General features: G+C 35.1%; 1 protein-coding gene across 5 annotated transcripts in view; it reads right to left on the bottom strand.

Moving 5' to 3' along the window:
- EXOC6B (exocyst complex component 6B) overlaps positions 1 to 21,411 on the bottom strand; it is a 603,818-nt gene that overhangs the window by 334,865 nt on the left and 247,542 nt on the right. The window lies entirely within an intron of this gene.

The following is a 21,411-nucleotide window of genomic DNA, read 5'->3' on the forward strand; positions in this document are numbered from 1 at the left end:
TCTCTGTGAATCCTTCAGCCGATACTAAACTATCTTGATAGCCAAGAGTTAAAGACAGAATAATGGATCAGAATAAATATATATATATATATTTATATATGTATAAATATATCAGAAAAAATATATATGTCTTGAAATTGAGTAAATTGATTTCACTTTATTCTTTTTAAAAAATTAATTTTGGCTATTTTAGTTCTTTTTAATTTCTATTAAAGTTTAAGAAAAATCTTGTCTACATCCACAACAATCATGCTTAAATCTTTATAGGAATTTCATTACATCTCTATATCATCTTGGGAAAAACGATAACTTGACAGTATATTTTGAGTCTTCAAATCCATGTATACAATAGGCCTTGCCATTTATTTGCATCTTGTTGACTTCATCCATCAGCATTTTAGTTTTCAACATACAGATCCTGTAAATTTTTTTTAGATTTATGTCTAAGAAAGACATAATATTAACATAAAATAGGATCATTTTTAAACTTTTAGTATCTATAAGTTCACTGCTAGTATACAGAATACAATGAACTTTTGTACATTTCTTTTTTTGTATCTTGACACCTTGGTATACTCATTAGTATTATTAGCTTATTTTACCTTGACCTAGGATATTCATCACAGACAACCATGTTATTTGAAACTGGGACAGTTATATTTCTTCCTTCCCAATTTATGTGCCCCAATCTATATCTCCTCTCTTTTCCTTACTGTACTGTAAGGACTTACAGCACCATGTTCGATAAAGAGTAATGAAAGCAGATATCTTTACTTTGCTCCTTATTTCAGAAGGGAGACATTCAGTTTTTCGCCCTTAGGTACAAAGTAAGCTGTAAGTTTTGGCATGTGCTCTTTATTCAGTTGAGAAAGTTTTATTATTGTTTCAAAATATGCATGGATTTTGCATTTTATCAAATGCTTTTTCTACATCAGTCGATATGTTCATGTAATTTTTCTTCTTTATACAACTATGAAATAAACTCATTTGGTTATTTATTCTCTTTATCTATTACTGAAGCCTACTTAATATTTTGTTAAGAAAATTTGCATCTATATTTGTGCAGGATATAAGTACAGAGTTTTCTTTCCTGTACTCACTTTGTTTTGTAAGGGTGCTGCTGGCTTCATAAAATGAATTGGAAAATGTTTCTTCCACTTCTACTTTCTGTAAGACATTGTGTAGAAATGATGCTAATTCTTCTATAAATATTTGGGAGAATACCAGTGAAACCATCTGAGCCTGGTAATTTTAGGAGTGAGCTTTTAAATTAAAAATTCAATTTCCCTCAAAGTCACAGAGCTATTCAAATCATCAACTGCATATTGGGTGATCTTTCATAAGATTTTCCAAAGAAATGATCAGTGTTTTAGAGAATGTCCAATTTTATGTGTGTATAGTTGTTCATAACACTCTCTTATTATCCCTTTTGGTATCTGTAAAGTCTCTACTGATATCCTCTGTTTTATTCCCAACACTGGTAATTTGTCTGTTTTCTTTTCTCACCCCACCCCTTTTCTTTTTCTTTTTTTTTTTGGGGGGGGGGGGGAGCAACCAGGGTTTGAACCCAGGGGTATTTTACCACTGAGCCACATCCCCAGCCCTTTTTAATATTTTATTTACAGACAGGATCTCACTGAGTTGCTTAGGGCCTCACTAAATTGCTGAAACTGGCTTTGAACTCAAGACCCTCCTGCCTCAGCCTCCTGGTACAACTACAGGTGTGAGCCACACACCCAGCAATGTGGTTTTCTTACAGAGAGCATATGGCTGGGTCACCTTTTCTTTTCTTTTCTTTTCCTTATTTTGTTTGTTTATTGTTGTTGTTGTTGTTGATGTTGTCAACATTTTTCATTTTTTGAGACAGGATGTTGCTATGTTGCCCCAGGCTGGCCTTCAAAGCATGATCATGATTATCCTCCTGGGTAACTGGGATTATAGGCACACAACACTATACCTGGCTGAGTTACATTTCTTAATCTACTCCATCAATATATGACTTTTCCTTGATATATTTAGATAATATTCACTCAAAGCAATCATTATATGTTCAGGCCTACATCTATCATTTTATTTTTGTTTTAAGTTTATCATCCTTATTTTTAATGTTTCCTTTCTTCTACCGCTTTTATGAGTTATCTGAATATTATTTAGAATTCCGTTTTTATTTATTCATACTATTTTAAAATATATTCCTTTGTATAACATTTTTCATGGTTCCTGTAGTTATTATATATACATAACATAACACAGGATACTGGTTTTGCCATTTTATCAATTTCAGGTAAGTGTAGAAATCCAACTTCCCTGTAAGTCTTTATGGTCCTCCAATTATAATAAAATTATCTTAAATATTTTTCTACATATTGTTCAAACCAAATCAGAAAGTACAGGCAAATCAAAATGTCATTTATAGAACACTCTAACATCTGCAGAATATGCATTCTTTTAAAGTACACAGTGAACATTTACCAAAATACACCATATGCTAGAACACAAAGAAAATCTCCATACATTTCAAAATGTTGAAATCTGTAGGATATTTTATTTGACTTCAACGGAAATCTATAAATCAATAACAAAAAGATAACTAGAATATCCCGGTCCTAAGTATTTTATCAAGAGAAAAGAGTATCTAGGTCCTGTAAAAAGATTGGTACAAGAATGTCAGAGCAGCTTGATTTATTATAAACTCTAAACTAGAAACCACCCAATGCCCACCAATAATCAAAACGGAATACTACTCCACAATAAAAAGGAACAAACTACAACATGCATGAATCTCAGAACACACATCCAGACAAAAATATTTATCTTAATAAACAAAACGTAAGAATTTTATGCATACACAAAAAGGAAATGACAGGTCTCTAAACACTAGAAAAATGTCTGCAATCAATAGTGATTTTTTTAAAGGCAAGTGAAATTCACAATGTGGCATATTTTTCCTACCAAATTAGCAAAAGAAAACAAGACAACATTCGGTATTGCTGAGAATAAGGTAAAAGTGCGCACTCAAATTCTTTTACTAAGGAATGCAAATAGTTATGACAGTTCTGAGGGGTTAAGCATTAAGAAAGCTTAAAATGAGTGTGTCTTTTAATTCATTTTAACAATTTTATCCTAAAGTGTTAATCAGATCAACAAGTAAAAAGGGCATTTAAAATATTTACAGCTGAAAGAACTTGGATTCAGATTCTAATATTGTGGGTTAGAACCCTGGCTTACCCCCAGCTATGTGATTTTAAGCAATTTATTTAATCTCTCTGAATGTTTCAATTGCATCACCTGCAGAGTGGGGACAATAACATATGCCTGTTAGGGTTTTGTAAAAATTAAATGAGATAACGTATGCAAATAACACTATATGGTACCTAGCATGTAGCTACTTAATAAATGGTAGCCATCATCATTGTCATCAGTTTCAATGATTAGTATCTGTCCCTTCCCTCCTGATGCAAGAACACTGCATGATTAAGTAAATCCATACAATGGGAAAAAAAACAATAATGTTGATTCTATATTTGGTGACATGAAAAGATATTTGTGTTATGTTATATATTAAAGGAGGAAAGCAAAATATAAAGAAACGCATGTAATATAATTGTTTGTAAAAATATATCAAATGTGTCCAAAGACATTTGCAAGGAAGTAGACCAAAATTGTGGTGAAATTGTGAAAAATTTGGTTTCTTCAAATTTTTTCATTTTATTTTAAAACAATGAATGACATTTAGAAAATATATTAAGGTATGTTTTTAGCTACCTTTTCCTAAAGAAACAAAAAGTAACACAAGCATCTATATCAAAGGTATCACAGTGTCCACTGACTAATGTTACTCATTCAGGACAGAAAGAGCCTATAGCAAACATATGATGAACATTTGCAGAGAAACTGCCAGGTGCCAAGATAAAAAGAACACAGGAAGAAGAGAAAGGGGGGAAAAAAAAAAGTGCTTTCCTGGAAGCTGGGATAGGTGGGAATAAAGGTGGTTCCTGGGCTATGCCTAGAGTTAACAGCATTGGAGTTAACATGCTGGCATATGGAAAGGAACTCTGTCCTGGTAGGAATAGGATGACTATAAAACCATACATTGTTAACGCTGAGACCATCTACAGCTGTGACTGCAAGTCTGGTAGCTGGCTATCTGACCATCCTCCTGGAAAATACCAATTATGCAACCTAGGATCACTATACATGATGACTTCAAGCATCAGAAGACATCCTGCACAGTGGAAACTTTCAACAAAAGGTCTTTTGAAATAGCCAACTATCTGAAGGTCTCCCTCAAATGAGTAAAAAAGTTATGCCTGGAAAGAGGGGAAATTTTTGCTCTTTTTTGAATGGGAGGGCCCAAATTTAGTCTGATCCTGGAACAAACTGCACAATGAATTGGCATTATGAAAGGCTATTTGGCAACTCAAAGAAGGACGATCTACCCTAAAACTAGTCCAGAATGAGTCTGGCTCTGCCTAACTTTGGGCTGGCAGTGATCCTTTTAAAACAGCAGTATTAGCACCTGCCCCTCCCCTCCTGATTTTCCCAAGCCAGGTCTACAGTGAACCGCAGAGAGCAAAGGGTAATTTCTAATTAAAAATAACCCTGACAGGCCCAAAGAGACCTTGTATGACGGCACTAACACATTATTAGAGTTCCTCATACGGCAACACTCCCAATCTTTGGAGTAAACTATTAGGCATTTTTTGCCCATCATCCCTCTCTACCCATTTTTTCTAAGCCAAAACCAGTGTGGTTTATTGAACTGCCTTTCTTCAGGTCCTTATATCTGATTTTCTAAGACTTAACCAATATTACAAGATAGGACATGACTACTATTTTCAATGCACTTTTCCCAGAAACTGCCAAGAGCATTAAAGTTTTTTAAAATAGCTTTTTCTTCAACTTCAAAGACCAGGATTAGTCAGGTATAGTGACACAAGTCTGTATTCCCAGCAACTTGAGAGGCTAAGGCAGGAGGATTGCAAGTTCAAGTACCGTCTCAGCAATTTAGCAAGATCCTGTCTCAAAATAAAATTTTAAAAGAAGGACTGGGGATATAAGTCAGTGGTAGAGAGCCCTGGTTTCAATCCCCAGAGTGAATGAAGAAATGAATGAATATGAATATCATCATTTACAATTGCTTAGTATATGTTGCATATTGCATTCAGTTGCATGTAAATACCACTTTTATCAATCCATCCCCCCAGTGATGAATACCTTGATTGCTACCCTAAACAATGCCAAAAGAAAGACCTTTACTAAATGTATCCTGTAGAAATTCAGAAAAGCTTCGCTGGGACATGGGCCATCATAATGAGCCTTCTGTTTTGAAAGTACATCAACATCTAATGTAACATAGCGACTTTGGGGGAAAAAGATCTATGAAATTAGTGCAATCTTCCTATTGGGATTTTTATTTGGATTCAGTGATTTTACAAATTAAATTCATAAGAAAATTATGATTTCATGATGTTCAGACAACCTATATATTGTTATCTCTCTCTCATTTATTCAGCGCTGTCTTTATGTCCTATAACAGAATTTTGACATTTTCATCATAAAGATCTCGCCCATTTTTAGACTACTTTCTGTATAAATGAGTAAAAGATTTATGTATTTTCAAACTGTACTTTCTGATGGATGTATCTGATTTAGAGAAATGCTATTTATGTAGAACATATTTTTAATCACCCATTTTCTTTGCTTTTTTATTTTTTATGTTTCTCAGCCTGATACTCTGAGTGAAAATGGGCATCTATGTCCTAGCATTTGTCTCCATCTTCTTCCTCACTTTTCTGGGTGTCATTCTAAAGTTTAGTCATTTAATATGATTATTCTGTGGATTTTTCATAGATGCCCATAGCAAAATAAGAAATTTCATACATATTAGTAGTCATCTCATATTTTGTCCTTATCAATTTTTTCTGAATTTGAAAATGTATCTCATATTTCTTTAAATATTCAAAGACTGGTCTTTTTCCCCAATCAGATCACTGCAAAAACATGTGATAGCTACTAGCAAAAAAGCAATATTTCCCACTCTAGCTTATGGTCATGGAGCTGGCCTTTGTCCACATGCATATGCTTCTTCTGAGCTAAAAGTAAGGTTTCTACCTACGGCTGAAGTGTCTCTATTGCAATAGTCTGGTTGTTTCTTTCCTCTCTTAACTTTGCCAACACCTAATTCCTCTTTAGGACTGTTCTCTACTGAGAGTTCAAGTCAACGAAGCCCTACAGACCTGAAAGGTATCCACACTAGCCAAGACTTCGTTTAAAAAACATTCCCAAGTTCATATGTGCCACCAATGTCACATATGACCTACCTTAAAAAAAAAAAAAAAAGACTAACTCCAAACCAGGTGATAATGATAACAAAAGACATTAAGATTATTCCAACTATTCTCAGGGGTTCAACAGTAGTACATGTAAAATGTAATGTATACAATGAAAGTGTAGTTTAAAAGTTCTAGAACATGAAGCCACCTGCAGGTCACTGCAACACTTGTATTCTGGCAGCCTTCTCAGGGGATGAAAGAACAACATTCCCAAAAGGCAGCCAAGCAGCCACCAAAAAAATTTTTCCCAGTCCATGTTCCTCAGAGCAGAAAGTACTACAAATTTCAGATTCAGAAGATAATCTTTATGAATAAGTATTAAATACATACCACATCATTTTGAATTTATATATAGTTTCACATATGACTAGATGTTCAAGATTAAGAATCAGTTCTTATTTCTTTCATAGTTCATAATTACATCATAGAACTACCATGATCTCATTTCTCTACAGCTATGAAAGTTTAAAACAAAAAATAAACCCAGTCGGTCACAGTGGCACATGCCTGTAATCCCAGTAGCTCCAGAGGCTGAGGCAGGAGTATCACAAGTTCAAAGTCAGCCTCAGCATTCAGCAAGACTCTGTGTCTAAATAAAATATTAAAAAGGGGCTGTAGATGTGGCTCCATGGTTAAGCACCCCTGGTCCAATTGTGGTACCAAAAAATAAATTAATTTAAAAAAAATAAATCCAAAGGAGCTTTTCTTTATAGTTTTAGTAGCATATAAAATGTCAAGAAAAATTGAGAGGAATACCTCATCAAGATTCCGAAGTAATATTTATTTTGTTATTGGTGAATCTGGTCACCAAGGGATAGTCACCAAGGTTCTGAATTTATTCAGAAATGGTATAAGATGATAAGAATTGTTAGTAATTTTGAGATGTACTGAACATAATCAAACTTGAAAGAAAAATTCAAGAGGACTCAGTAATCATGGCTGCTACTCTTTTATGAAAATGTTAAACATATTAACACCAGAAATAACCAGGAAATTCCTTCACCATCAGAGGGGAAAAGGATACTCAAGATTTGGGGCTGGGGTCATGGCTCAGTGGTAGAGCTACTGACTCGCACATGCAACACACTGGGTTCGATCCTCAGCACCACATTAAAAATAAATAAACAAAATAAAGGTATTGCGTCCATCTACAACTAAAAAAAAAAAAAGAATACTCAAGATTTATAAATACTAATTCATGTATGACAAACAGCAATGTTCAACAGAAATAAAATATAACCTTCACAAATACGAGCAATATTTGCAACTATGAGCACACATGTAATTTTTAAGTTTTCTAGCAAGCACAGTAAAAAAAGTTACACACAGATGATATTAAATAATACATTTTACTTGACCTAATAATATAGCAAAAAACATTATTTCAATATGCAATCAACATAAAAATTATTGAAATCGCTTTTTTTGGTAAGGAGTTTTTAAAATCCTATGTATATCTTACAGCATATCTGTTTCAAATGATAAAAAGCCGCATGTGGCTATTGGCTACCATGTTGGACAGCAGAAGTCTAAACTATCAGAATATAAATTCTGCCTAAAGTCATGAGGAGGGACCACATGTTCTGCATACTGTAAGTGTGAAATAAGTACTCAATAGACAGATGAGTGAAAAGAATAAATTAATACAAAATCCTGAAACAACAAAAATAGTACAACATAAGTATATAAATGAAAAAATCCATCATCAAATGAAAAGATCAACGTGGAGTTCTCTACATCGAGCATCTCTGGCCTGCTATGTTATTGCCACAGTTTGTAAGATATAGGAAGAGAACTTTAAGAATGAGCCTCTTGATGTGGTCAAAGGCCTCAGATCAAGGCCAGAAGAGCTTGTGAAATGTAACAATGCCTCAATAACCTTATGTCCCATTTTTCTATCAATGGGATAAACTCAAGTATCTAATTCACTAGAACACAACCACTATCCAAAGAACTGAAGCACAAAGGCTGCCCCCAAAGCCCAGAGTGGTGCAGGACCTCCAGCTGACAAAATAGCCTGACCAGAACTTGATTTGCCAGTAGAGCAAAGAAAGTGAGAAGGAGGGGGGGGGGGGGGAAGGAGGGGGGAGGGGAACATCTAACATACTTCTGCCCTGTTATTTCTACTCCCCACGATGACAAGACCTTTGTGAGCAGGCAAGGGAGTTGAGAAGAGAGAACTCAATCTCTGCAGTCCAGGCTGCTTCACATTTTTCAGAAATTACTGCATGTTCAAACAATGGGATATTTGTCAAAGTACAACTTGATCACCAGAATTCATCTGTTTTTCATAACCACATTTGACCTAAACTGTGCTGACTAAACAAGGTACCCTGTGTTTCACAGTCTGGAAAATGTGGCTCCCAACATCATTTTTAAACTGCACTAAAACCTCTGGCCCCTAGACTACAGCCTCTTGGTAACTAAGTGCATTCAGATTAGGCCAAGGATGATTCTGCTAGCTTCCCTTGTGTTACATCAATCACAGATTTTTGTTTTCAACTAATAAACTGGTTAAATCTCTCTCCCTCCCTCCCTCTATCTCTCTCGTAGGAATCTATCAATAGAGTCTCAAGGAGCTACATATTTTAAAATATTTTTCCTTCTGTATGGCTATGTACATACAAAAAGAATTGCATGTATAAATATATATATACCCTTTTAACCTTTTATTTGGAAATTATTTCAACTTACATAAAAATTATAATAGTGCCAAAAAACCATGTACCCTTCACCTAGATTTGCATACTGTTAATATTTTGCCCTGTTTTATCATTTTCTTCGTATACATCAGTTCCTATATACAGTTGTTTTTCAGGACCACCTGTGAATACCAAACTCCAGGAATATTCAAGTTCCTCATATAAACTGACATAGTATTTGTATATGACCTCTGGATATTCTCCCATATACTTTATATTATTACTAGATTGCTTATAATACCTAATATGATGTTAAGTACTTGTTATAATGTATTATTTAGGGAATAATACAAGGAAAAGAAGTCTGTACATGTTCAGTACAGATACAATTTCTATTTGGTGGAGGTGGAGGGGTTGGTCTTGGGGACTGAACCCAGGGACACTCTACCACTGAGCTATATCCTGAGCCCTTTTTACTTTTTGAGACAGACTCTAAGTTGCCCAGGATAGCCCTTGAACATGAGAGATCCTCCTGCCCCAACTTCCCAAGTAGCCCTGTGCCACCACACCCAGGTATGTATGTATATACACATACACACAACAGTGGAGATATATACATATATGCATGCATACATAAAATGGATATACATATATATGGATATACATATATATACATTGTTGATTGAATTCATAGATATGAACCCACAGATAGAAGACCAACTCTACATATATTTAAAAGTATGGTATACACATCAGATCTTCTTGTTCCTAAATACTTCACTGTGCATTTCCTAAGAAAAAGAGTATCTTGTATAACCACATGAGAATTGGCCAATTTCAGAAAATTTAACACTTCTTAAGTTAATGTCCATGTTTCAATCTTATCAATGCACCCAAAAATTGTCCTCTGTAGCATATTTTTCCTGGAGTAGAAGTTTCAATCTAGAACAGAGGTCAGCAAACCATGGCCCATGAGTCAGACATTTCCCATCGCCTGTGGTGTAAACAGTTTTATGGAAATACAGTCATACTTATTTGCATATTGAGTCTGAGTGCTCTTGAATTATAACAGTAAAACTGAGTGGTGGTGACAGAGACACAATGGTCTGAAAAGTCTAAAATATTTACTATCAGAACCTTTACCAAAAAGGTTTGTGAACTGCTGGTCTAGGATAAGTCATTGCATTTAATTGTCATGTCTCTTTAGCTTCCTAAGTAGTTTCTTGGCTTTTATTTTTCAGGACTGATATGTTTGAAGAACGCACTTTTTTCTTATTTAATGTCAAGTTCCCAACTGGGGATTTCTATGATATTCCCTCATAAATTAGATTCAAGTGATGCCCTCCAGATGGAATAAGTACTACAGAAGTAACGCTCTATCCCTTTCAGAGCATTTCATTCAGAGGCAATGTTTACCTAATCCTCAATTTGTGATGTTAATTTTGATTCCCGTGAGAGTGGTGTCCAATTAGCATTTTTCAAGACTTTGTGAGGTGGTGTGTGGGGGGAAATTCCTGTGTTGGCCAGGGTAGAGGGTGGCCTCCAATTCATGATCCTCCTGCCTCAATCTCCCAAATAGCTGGGATTAGGAGCATGTGCCACCATGCTCAATTCAAAACTATTTTTTTAGAGCAGTTTTAGATTCACAGCAAATTTCAGAAGGCACAAAGATTTTCCAAATGCCCTTTATCCCTCCCAACACAGTACTTCCCCCCATCAACATCCCACATGTAAGGAATCCGGCCTCCCCACCACCTGTCAATCTGTGCTCTGCCCCTCTCCTGTTAGAGGAATTTCCGGCTTCCCCACCACCTGTCAATCTGCGTCTGCCTGCCTCTTACGTTACAGGAATTTCCGGCTTACACTGCTGGAATCTTCCTGCCTCCCACATTACGTTCTAACATGTCATTGGTCCATCAGTCAGTCTCAGTCTGTAAGAATTCTCCTCCACGATTGGTTCCTCCCAGCCCACGAAATTCCAATATCTGAGAGAAACCATGCGCCATGCTCTCTCTTTTCTTCTTTCCTTTTCCCCCAAGCCGACGTGAATCGTCCGCATCGTGTGAGACCTCGTGTCTGCGGAGGTTTTCCTGGGAGCTACCGACGAGCCACAACTGCCTCTAACACCACACCTATTACTATTTTTTCTTTTTATTAATAAGCAACGTTTAAGAGACACTTAAAGTCCACACAAATACCCGAGTCCTTATTAAATAGGTCTCGCTAGATTTAATATCTATTAATCCATCCTGCCTGAATTTTCTTTATTGTAATGGCTACAAAATGAATACTATGGTTTGACCTGTAAACAATTAGCAGGTTATAATTTCATAATGCTAGCAAAAGGCACAAGATCTCCACATCAGAGACAAAGAACACTTGAGCCAATTCCACGTTCCCGTTTCCACAGGGCAGTATGAAAAGTTCAGGTGATAATGTGTATAAACAATGAGCTGTAATGAAGGTGAGAAACCCTGGACATAGGGAACCTGAATTTCTTTGTTCCATAGAAAAATAATATTTCTCATGGCTAGAAGCACATCTGCTTCTTCTTTGGTAGGAGACTTTATCCCACTTTCCAAAACTGCTGGCTATATGAACACCCATGAAAACATGGTCTGCAACAAACACAGTAGTAGGAAGACCCTCACATTCATACAAAGAAGGAAAGTGATCTTATTCTCTAGGGAAGTAAAACCCAGGCCTTTTCCACACAAAGACAGTGGGCAGTAGGCCTCCACAGGATATTTGTGGACAACCAGAGCAAAAATATTTGGCAAACATCATCACACAAAAACTGAGAGTATAGAATTGTTAAAGAATGTACCAGAGGCAACTCTTAAAGGGAAAAGACTTTTTAAAAAGGTAGCCTAAAAAGAAGGAAATGGGAGGAAGGGAGAGTATGAAAAATGATGGACTGAGACAGACATCATTACCCTATGTACATGTATGACTACACAAATGGTATGAATCTACATCATGTACAACCATAGAAATGAAATGATATACCCCATTTGTGTACAATGAATCAAAATGCAGTCTGTAAAAAATTAAAAAATGAATAAATAACTAAAAAAAAAATAAAAAAAGAAAAAGAAATAGAATGATTTCCCACTCCCTATTTCCAACAACTGTTGACAGGAAACCAGACCCAGTCTGACCAGTAACAGTGGAATAAAAATCATGTCTGATTAAGTTTAAGAAGTTCATAATTTATTCATTTGCTGAATAGATTAGGTAGAACTTATAAAGTGCTTAGCCTCAGTCTTCACACATAGTACAAAAAATTTTGCTGCTTTGATGATGATGATGACGACTGATGAAGAAAAGTACAGGGAAAAAATACCTAGTTTTTTAGTTGTACTTTCACTATTTACCATGTATCTGATTTTAGGTCAGTGATTTAACTGCTGTAGTCCTCCTCTGGATAAAGAGACAGCTAAAAGAAGGGTATACCAAAAAAAAAAAAAAAAAAAAAAAAAAAAACCACTCTCCCCCTAATATTTGTTGGCTTGTTGCTCTCTAGGTTAAAATTTTGATAAACATACATGAAATGGGGATGAGTTGTGGGAGACAGTGCATAAGTTTTCCTGCATTATTTCTTATGCCTATGTATCTACTTCTATGTACACACTAGTCCAGCATCTGGTTCCTTTCTTACTGCAATCTTTACAGGTCCTGTTAATAATAGATATCTGGTGACTGGGAATGAGGAGACTGTGTGCAGGTTGGGAAAAGTGTTTCTTTACCTCTAGATTGTGGTTAGAAATCTGAAAAGGTAGAAAAATCATCACAGTCCCAAACAACTTTTCAGACTTCTACAACTTAAAATAAATTCATTCTATCCACAGACTAAAAAAAAAAAAAAAAACTTTCATAAAAAAATAATTTTAAAAAAATACTTTCATTATACCTGCTATTACCAACCATAAATAAACATGAGTTTCAGTGATAGCATTTGCTTCTGGTAAAAATCATTTTGGCATATGCCACTTACATAACTGTCTGAATGACCAAATTCACCCACAAAACTAAAGAAAACTCCTTTTCTCTCCCATATGATCATTTGCTGTTTAAATCACCAGGCCTTGGCTAAGATCACTTACCCCACTGCCACATGACATTCAAGACTATTCGGACAATGTACTAAACCAGCTATCCATGAAAAAGCATCTTAGATGGGCCAGATTAAAACTGATAATTTTTAAGTTTAAAAGTAAATAAGCAGATTTGGCAATTATCCAAAATAGGATGCAGGAAGAAAAATGTGGAAGAAAATGTGTCAGAGATCTGACCAAATATCTAAGATGAGTGTGAGAACTATACAAGCCAAACCCAGATAATCTGGTAATGGGAGAAAACTGACATAATTTGGAAGACTTGTCAAAAGGAAAAAAAGAAAGTGAGAACAATATTTCTGAGCAATAGCATGAGTACAAAATCCACAGAATGTACCTGTGAGCAGGTAGGAGGAAGAGAGAAACAGAAAAGAGGTAACGTTACACCAAGGACACAATATATAAGACTATTCAGACCATGTTAAGAAATTTACTCTGACAACAGTGAAAACTATACATTTTAAGCATACTCTTGATAAGATTAAAATTGTATTTACTGCTGAGTGTTACAGAGAGAATGAATTGTTTCTTGTTTACTTTGTCAACAGGAGTCATCACATTATTGTGATGTCTAAAGCTGTTTCAGTGAGATTATTGTTTAAAAAATAAGTAAGTGCACTTGAGAACTTTGATTATCTCCAAAGTTAGCATTTGGAAAACAAATGCATGCACGTCTAGAAAAGTGTGTGAAAACAATTCTTTCTTTTCTTTCTTCCTTCCTTTCTTTCTTTTTTCCTTTATTCCCCCGTCTTGCTTCATTCAAGACTAAATGATATGTATGCCCATGGGTAATAAGGTCACCAGGTTAAAAGAGCAATATGACAATTATAAGAAGTTAGATTACAGCTACTATAAACCAGGGCCCATTAGCCTATACTGCAGGAAAGTTATCACTATAAATGGCTTTTCCTGTGTCCTTATCAATGCAGTGCACAAAGTATCTCACCCTTAGCCTTCTCTCTATGATCTATGTAGTGTTTGCCTATCTAACCCCACCAGGCACTGGTGGGTCAGAGAATTGAGGAGACAGTGAGATACAGCAGGAGAGTGATGAGACAACCTGTTAAGTGTCAGAAATCAACCAGGAGTTACCAGATATGTCAGGGCAAACTTTCCACATTAAAACACACACACACACACACACACACACACACACACACATCTCAAGATCACTCCTGGAAGCAAACCAGAAAGCTTCTGGCTCTTGTAAAGTTTAGTTGCACCTCAAGGTACAATTCATATTTGTCTTAAGATACTATGGGAAAGCAGATGAATATTTTGAAAGAGGAAAATGAAGTCCATTTAAAATCAAAATACAATTGTAAAAAGGATAAAGAAGAATAGCATATAAATACCAACTTCAGAAATATTAAAGTCACCTAAAGTTCTTAAAAATAAATATCAAACCAAAGCTCTTCCAAAAGATTTGCAAATGGTGCCTACTCATTTCAAATTTCTATTCTCAAAGTCTTTTCCATTAAAAGTTCAATATTCTTTTTTATTTCCCAAAGAAATTGTATGTTTTTCAAATAAACATGATGGATTTTTTTTTTTTTTAATTCTTCTTCAGGTCTCATAAAACAGCTTCTCTTTTGATCCATTAAATTATAAACTTTGGGAAGAAAAAGTATTCTTTGTATTTTTCAGTATATAAGGACATGCTGGCTTTAGAAAAGTTTAACTTTTTTTGGTAGATCTTCTCAGAATATACTTGAATATACTAATGTGTGCTGCAAAATGCTAAAGTAGTACAGTACATGATGTTTCAATGATATTTGAAACAGGGGACCAGTTCCTTTTTATTTCTGTATCAATTGATGAGATTAGTATTCCCTACAAATAAATCTTCAGAAACAACTTTAAGGAGATCTCAATCATTAGACTATATGCCTCTAGCAATGCTGGAGTTCTATAATTACAATTTACAATTTCTCATCACTGGAAAAATAATTCTTTTCCCTTCTACATAGCATCTCTGGAAATATCAAATAAGAAAACCATTTATTCACAAACTCTTAGCACCTAGAATTTTACATGTAGGCATTTCTAATTTGCCTTAGTTTCTACCATAGTAATAGTAAATGATCTTGCTTGTGTTTGACCAAACCAATATTTATATGTTCACCAAAATGTTTTTACGAAAAACTGAAAGTTCAAATAATGTATTTGTACTAGTTATGTACAATAAATACAAATCAATATTTTCAACATATAAATAGAATCAGGAGAGTTCTTTTAAAATATAATAGTATAGAAATACTATGAAATTTAATGAAAACTTAAAAAATCAATTACAGCTCTATTTGTTTATTAGCATTTCAGATCAAGGGTTGATGAGGAGCACTGGCAAAAACAATGTGAAGCTGACATGTATCTTTTTTCATTTGCCAATCAATACCAAGATACAGCAGAAATGATTAATTTTATAGTATCTCATTTTAAAAAAATCCATTTACTTTCAAAAATACAGCCAAATCCTTCAGATCTGCTTTAAGTCTATGTTTAAACTCTTGCAGCCAAATTTTCTTCGTTATTCAAGTAGCAACAATGCCTTCTGAAAAAAAAAAGCAAAAATAAAATCTTCACTCTGGTACCAACAAAGGCACTATTTCACTGTGTGATTCAGAGTGAGAGACCAGTCTCTACCTAACAAAGTGTTTTTCCCCTATCTACCACATGTCACTTAATTAATGTAGTCAAATCTGCAAAGCACAATGATACTGAATAGCTGTTATAAGAAATCCAAGCGGATGATATTACAAATATATATATAAACAACAACCCTTCAACTACCACCACTTAAAAAAATCATGAAGTAACCTTGAAAATGCTGAAACAAATCTTTTCTTTTGTGGTGCTGGGGATTGAACCCAGGGCCCTGTGCATGTGAGGCAAACTCTCTACCAACTAAGCAACAACCCCAGACCCAAATCTTTTTTTTTTTTTTTTTTTTAATTAAAAACTGTAGTAGTGTCTTGGACTCCTCATTTATTTATTTCCCAGTGCTTTAATATAACAGACAATTGCTATCAAAGCGCTTTAAGAAATTTCTCTAAGAAATGCCCTTAAAACCTTATTAAAAAAAAAGTCATTTACTCTTCAGATCTTTTCCTTACTATTATCTGTAACTACCATGACCATGACTTTTGTAGACCACAGCAGACCATACCAGCAAAAATTCTCAGATAGAAAGTGAGAGAAACACGTTCCAGAAACATGTTCCCTCTGCTGGTACAACAACTATGAAGTACTGTGAAGAGATTGTGGGTAAATTCTAGCTCTGCTGCTGAGTCACTTCTCTTAGAGTCAAGTTCCTAAAAAAGAGGTATTCTCAAAGGCAAATAAATGTAAAATATTCTGAAACTTAACACAATTAGTTTTGTCAGGAAGATCAATTACTAATCAAGAGTTCTCATAATTACTTCTAAAGCTCTGCTCTGATCCTTCTAAGTAAAAGAATTAAGGAAACAAAACAATTAGTTTAGCTACGGAGGCTAACTTATTCCTAACAGAAAAAAACAGGTTATCACTTTGCCTGCCCTACATAATGGCTGCCCAGTTAACAAAAATTTATGACAAAACTAAAGTTACTCTGAAACACACTTTTACATTTAGACTTTGGCAAGGTTTCCAAATCTAAGAAAAAGAGGTGGTAGGGAATTGTTAGGAGGCTTTGAACAGGAGGTATTCAAATGCAATTGGGACCAACTATTCTGGGGTGTGGGACCATAGTCAGTAGATACCTGAAACCTGACTGCTTATCCTTCCTCTTAGATGAGGGAGGGATTCTTTCTGAGTTTATGCATAAGATTCAGGGAGTTGAGGACACTAGTGAAATTCTAAGCAAAACATTACCTGTACTTAAGTACATTTTGTCTAGATAAAGGTTTCCCAATTTCATCAAACTCTCAGAAGACCTTTGCCCAAGAAAGGTTAAGGGAAATAAGGCACATCGTAGACTGTTGGTAATAATGAATTCACTGCACAACATTCTGCATTCCCTTATATCTTAGGCTCTCTTACTGTCTCCTTTTAGAGACTGGAGGAGTTTTAGATAAAACTGAGGTTCTTATGAGTCATATAATAGTAGGGGGTTGCTGCTTCCCCAAAAAGAAAAAAAAAGAAGAAAGAAAGAAAAGAACTCCTATGCTATGCCTGAAACCAAGAGATCAGAAATGTTTGAACTTTTGCTGATAGGACAACACACATGCAGAAAACTACATAAATCAAAGGTATATTTTTTATCTATATTTTTAAGTCTAGGAATCCAAATTGTTAACGAGCAGATGATATAAGATTGCTGGTGACCAAGATACCAAAAGAAAAAAAGATCACAAATGAGATCCACATACGAGGAGAATGGTTATATTTATAGGTTTACTCCTCTGGTCCCTCTTAATGACATCGAACCTGTTTGTTAAGGGGTGTACATGGAAGAGTGGGGAAGCAGTGAACTTGGAGAAAATTCAGAAAGATGTTTCAGAGAATTAAGGAGCTTCAACACCAGCAAATTTTTGGCCAAACTGAGCTGGGTTTGAGGCTTAGAAATGCTAAACACGGCAGGTAACACTGGGTCAATAGAGTTTTTAAAAATCTACAAGACAGATTGGTTTCTACCTTTATTAGATATCTATCTTTTTATTTAACTCTATACTGTATATAAGAACCTCTGATCATTATTATTATTGATTATTTCCTTAAAAGTAAAATTTTTAGTTTATATTGTTTTTCCCATTTAAAACAATATTTTTCTTTAATGACTAAATAATATTTTTATATTCTGCTACTTACCTGCCCATCTCTAACCTGTGTGTGAAGATTTAAACCAGATAAATTGTTCAAAACAATTTCATAAAATACTCCTACCTTTGCCCTGCACACTTCCATTGCATTATTATATCAAGGTCCAAGTTGTCATTAACCAGTATCTGACCCTTGTTCACTTTCTTCCCTCCCCCACAACCACCAAAGTTTGCCCTTCCTGCCAAAGTTCAGCACTTCCTAGAAAAGTCTCACTGCCTGTTTGATATTGTACTTCACTTTAGTCACCAAAGGAAGAATTTACAGGTGCTTGGCCCCATCTATAAGACCATGACCGAAATCTGACCTCCTGTTACAATACGTGAACTCCTGCCCTACTGATAAGACTGGCAGATATAAGTAGGATTTTTCAAATAATCCTTTGGGAATTTATAAGCAGCACAGCCATAAAAGGGGGGGTGAATGGAAGGTCGGTTTCACTAAAAATAATAAATATTGCGATGTTTATTCAAAGTGTGCCTTGTTATCCTCCAGGCCAAAAGTTCAGATAAACACTATTGTAAATGACAAAATATTAGAACTTTTTGTTACTTATGTTATGATCCTTCCGTTGGACATCAATAGAACTGTTTTCCCTCATGTAAGTCCCTACCCTGATATTGTATAAGGCTGCCTGAGACGAGAAGACTGAATTCGCCTACAGGTCAAAAGGAGAGTGGTTATCTTTCAAAATCAAAAACAAACATTTATTGAGCATTATACCACTAAGTGCTAAGGGCTGGGGGCTTGAAAAAATAAAATGAAAAAATATTATACCTGCCCTAAAAGAGCTTACAATCTACTGAAGAAAAAGAGCACACTGAGAAGACGATATCACATATTTAGCACGGATACAAATAGGTACTGGATCCTAGTATAAGTGTGAAGGAGGAGGTCCACTGAATTCAACTAGGAACATCAGGAAAATTTGCTGGAGGACACTAGGATAAAATAAATAAGGATCAATAAAATAAAAAGAAATGGGAATATTAATTCAGGCAGAAGGACTAGCATGGGGAAAGGATGAGAGGCCTAAAACAGCATGGTATATTGAAAGAATCAGAACTATTCCAGCATATGAAAGCAAGGTGGGAAGCCTGAGGAAACATGGAAGGCCATCTATACACCACATTTTCTTCCATAATTCTATATTTTACTCTACAGAAGACCAATTCTAGAGAATTTTAAGCACATATATTAGATTCATATGTTAGATTACTCGGACTGTGGGGAGAACTGAGTTAAGGGTTTAAGATTGAGGGTGGGAAGATGAATTAAGGAGACTTTTATTAATTTCAATGAAAATCTGAATGAGGGCTATATTTTGGGGATAGGAATGATGAGAGGAAATTAAACTAGATTCAGTAGATTCAGGAGGTCACATTTGCAAACTTTGTAGATCTGGATATAGCATCAATAAAAAAATTAGAGTTTAGGTTTCAGCTATTCCTACCTGAGACCACTGGAAACTCAAGAGAAGCAGAATGGGTGAGGGTGGGGCAAGAGACAAAAAGTTATTTTTGAAACTTACAGAGATACTAAGTTTCTGCTGCCTGTGGAATCTCCAAAGGATTAAGTTCAATAGGTAGTTTTGATCTTTTTGTTTTGGTTTGGTTTTTGGTTTATTCTGGTCTGGGGATTAGACCCAAGGTCTTATGCATGCTTAGCACATGACCAACTACTAAGCTAACACCCCCAGCCCCAGGAGATGGTTCTATACACATGTTTGAATCTCAAGTGAAGGTTAAGGAGAAAAATGCAGGTTTGAAAGTTATTAGAACATCAGCTCAGCATGGTGGCACATGCCTGTCATCCCAGTAACTCAGGAGGTTGAGGCAGGAGGATGGCAAATTCAAGGCAAGTCTGAGCACTTAGCAAAATCCTGTCCCAAAATTTAAAAAATAAATAAAAAGTAGTGGGGTTGTAGCTCAATGGTAGAGTGCCCCGTGTTCAACCCCAGTACCAAAAAAGAAAGTTATCAAATACTGCAAACCATGAGATAGATTATATCTTTTAGGAAAGGCAAGAAACAAAGAAGAGAAGTGAACAAGGGTAGAACCCTGGGAACAGTGAGGGACACAAAGAAGAAACAGGGCCTGCAAAGAACAAAACAGGCACCAACTATCAGAAAGAAAAACACAGTGTAAAGGAACACAATGGGATTCAGAGTTAAAAGGCAAAATTGACCAACAAAGTCAAAGTCAGAAGGTTCAGTAAGATATAGATGCAAGGTAGGGAAGAAAAACATACTGGATTGATGAGAAACTGAATTGTAAAGTAGAGTCAAGTGTTAGAATGGAAAGGAATGAGAGAGATAAGTTTTATTTTCTTCTTGGTCCCCATATCTCTATGCTCAACTCCTCTTTCTTAAGGCCTAACATTAACTATATTATAAAGTAAGAAAAAATGATAGTATTTATATTAAGTAACACAATTTTAAATATCTTTGTTGTTAACATTATGAGGAGCTACAATTTACCATGCAGTAATACAAATTAGTGACTTGAGAATGAGGAAGCAAATGCAGAGAATAATAAAGTACAGTCCCCAAAACACAATGACGCCGGCAGTATAAGTGACATATGCTCTGGTCTTTCCTTTAGCAAAATGGGCATTTGGGGTTTTATTCTAAGTCCCCATAGGTCTGGTACAGCAATGTTTAAAATATTAACATACATTCCAAAAAAAAAATAGAGCTGAGTTCCTACCACTAGTTGTACCTTTTCAAATCTAGATAACACTCTGAAGGGACCTGTTTCTGCCATGCAGACAATGTGTTATAAGTGATAGAAAATGTATGAATATCAAATATTTCAACAGTACAGAACACTGATTGTAGAATTTTGCTTTAAATGAACAGTTTAAGGTCCTCCTCCTAGGAGAACATTATCATTTGTAAAGAATTACCACTATGCCCTCACTCCCACATAGTTCAGAACTACATAGTCACTGTTCAATTAAGAATGTGTACATCTTTTTAGATTATAAAATTCACATGTCAAAGAGACTAGAACTTCTATGTGCATTCTATACTTAATGCTACATACTTTTTAAAATACCAATACTGTATCTGACCATCAGTAGCAGAGGTAACAATACTCTTACCAGACAACTTCCATTCATTAAATGTCAACTATTTGCCAAAGGCTGAGTTAGGCACTATTCATTGAGTGTTTACAACTGTACTAAGCACATAATTATTATCCCATTTCATATACGAAAAAGCTAGGATAATCTAACACCATATATGACCACCAAATGTGCATCTAAACTATTCCAATACTCGCATGAATCACTTTAGAAATCTCACTTGAAGCAAATTTGCTATATTTTCATATTATAAAATCTTAATAAAGTTTATAAAAATTAGCACCCAAAAGCTATGAGATACAGTGCTATCATATTAGTCATTCAAAAAATGTAACTTCTCTCTCTCCTGGTATATTGAAATCATTTAAAGCCTAAGTCCTTGACTTATTTATACATCCTCGTCTCTCCAAACCATTTCATGCTAAA

The sequence above is a fragment of the Sciurus vulgaris genome (assembly GCF_902686455.1).
Source record: "Sciurus vulgaris genome assembly, chromosome: 14".
Taxonomy (NCBI): domain Eukaryota; kingdom Metazoa; phylum Chordata; class Mammalia; order Rodentia; family Sciuridae; genus Sciurus; species Sciurus vulgaris.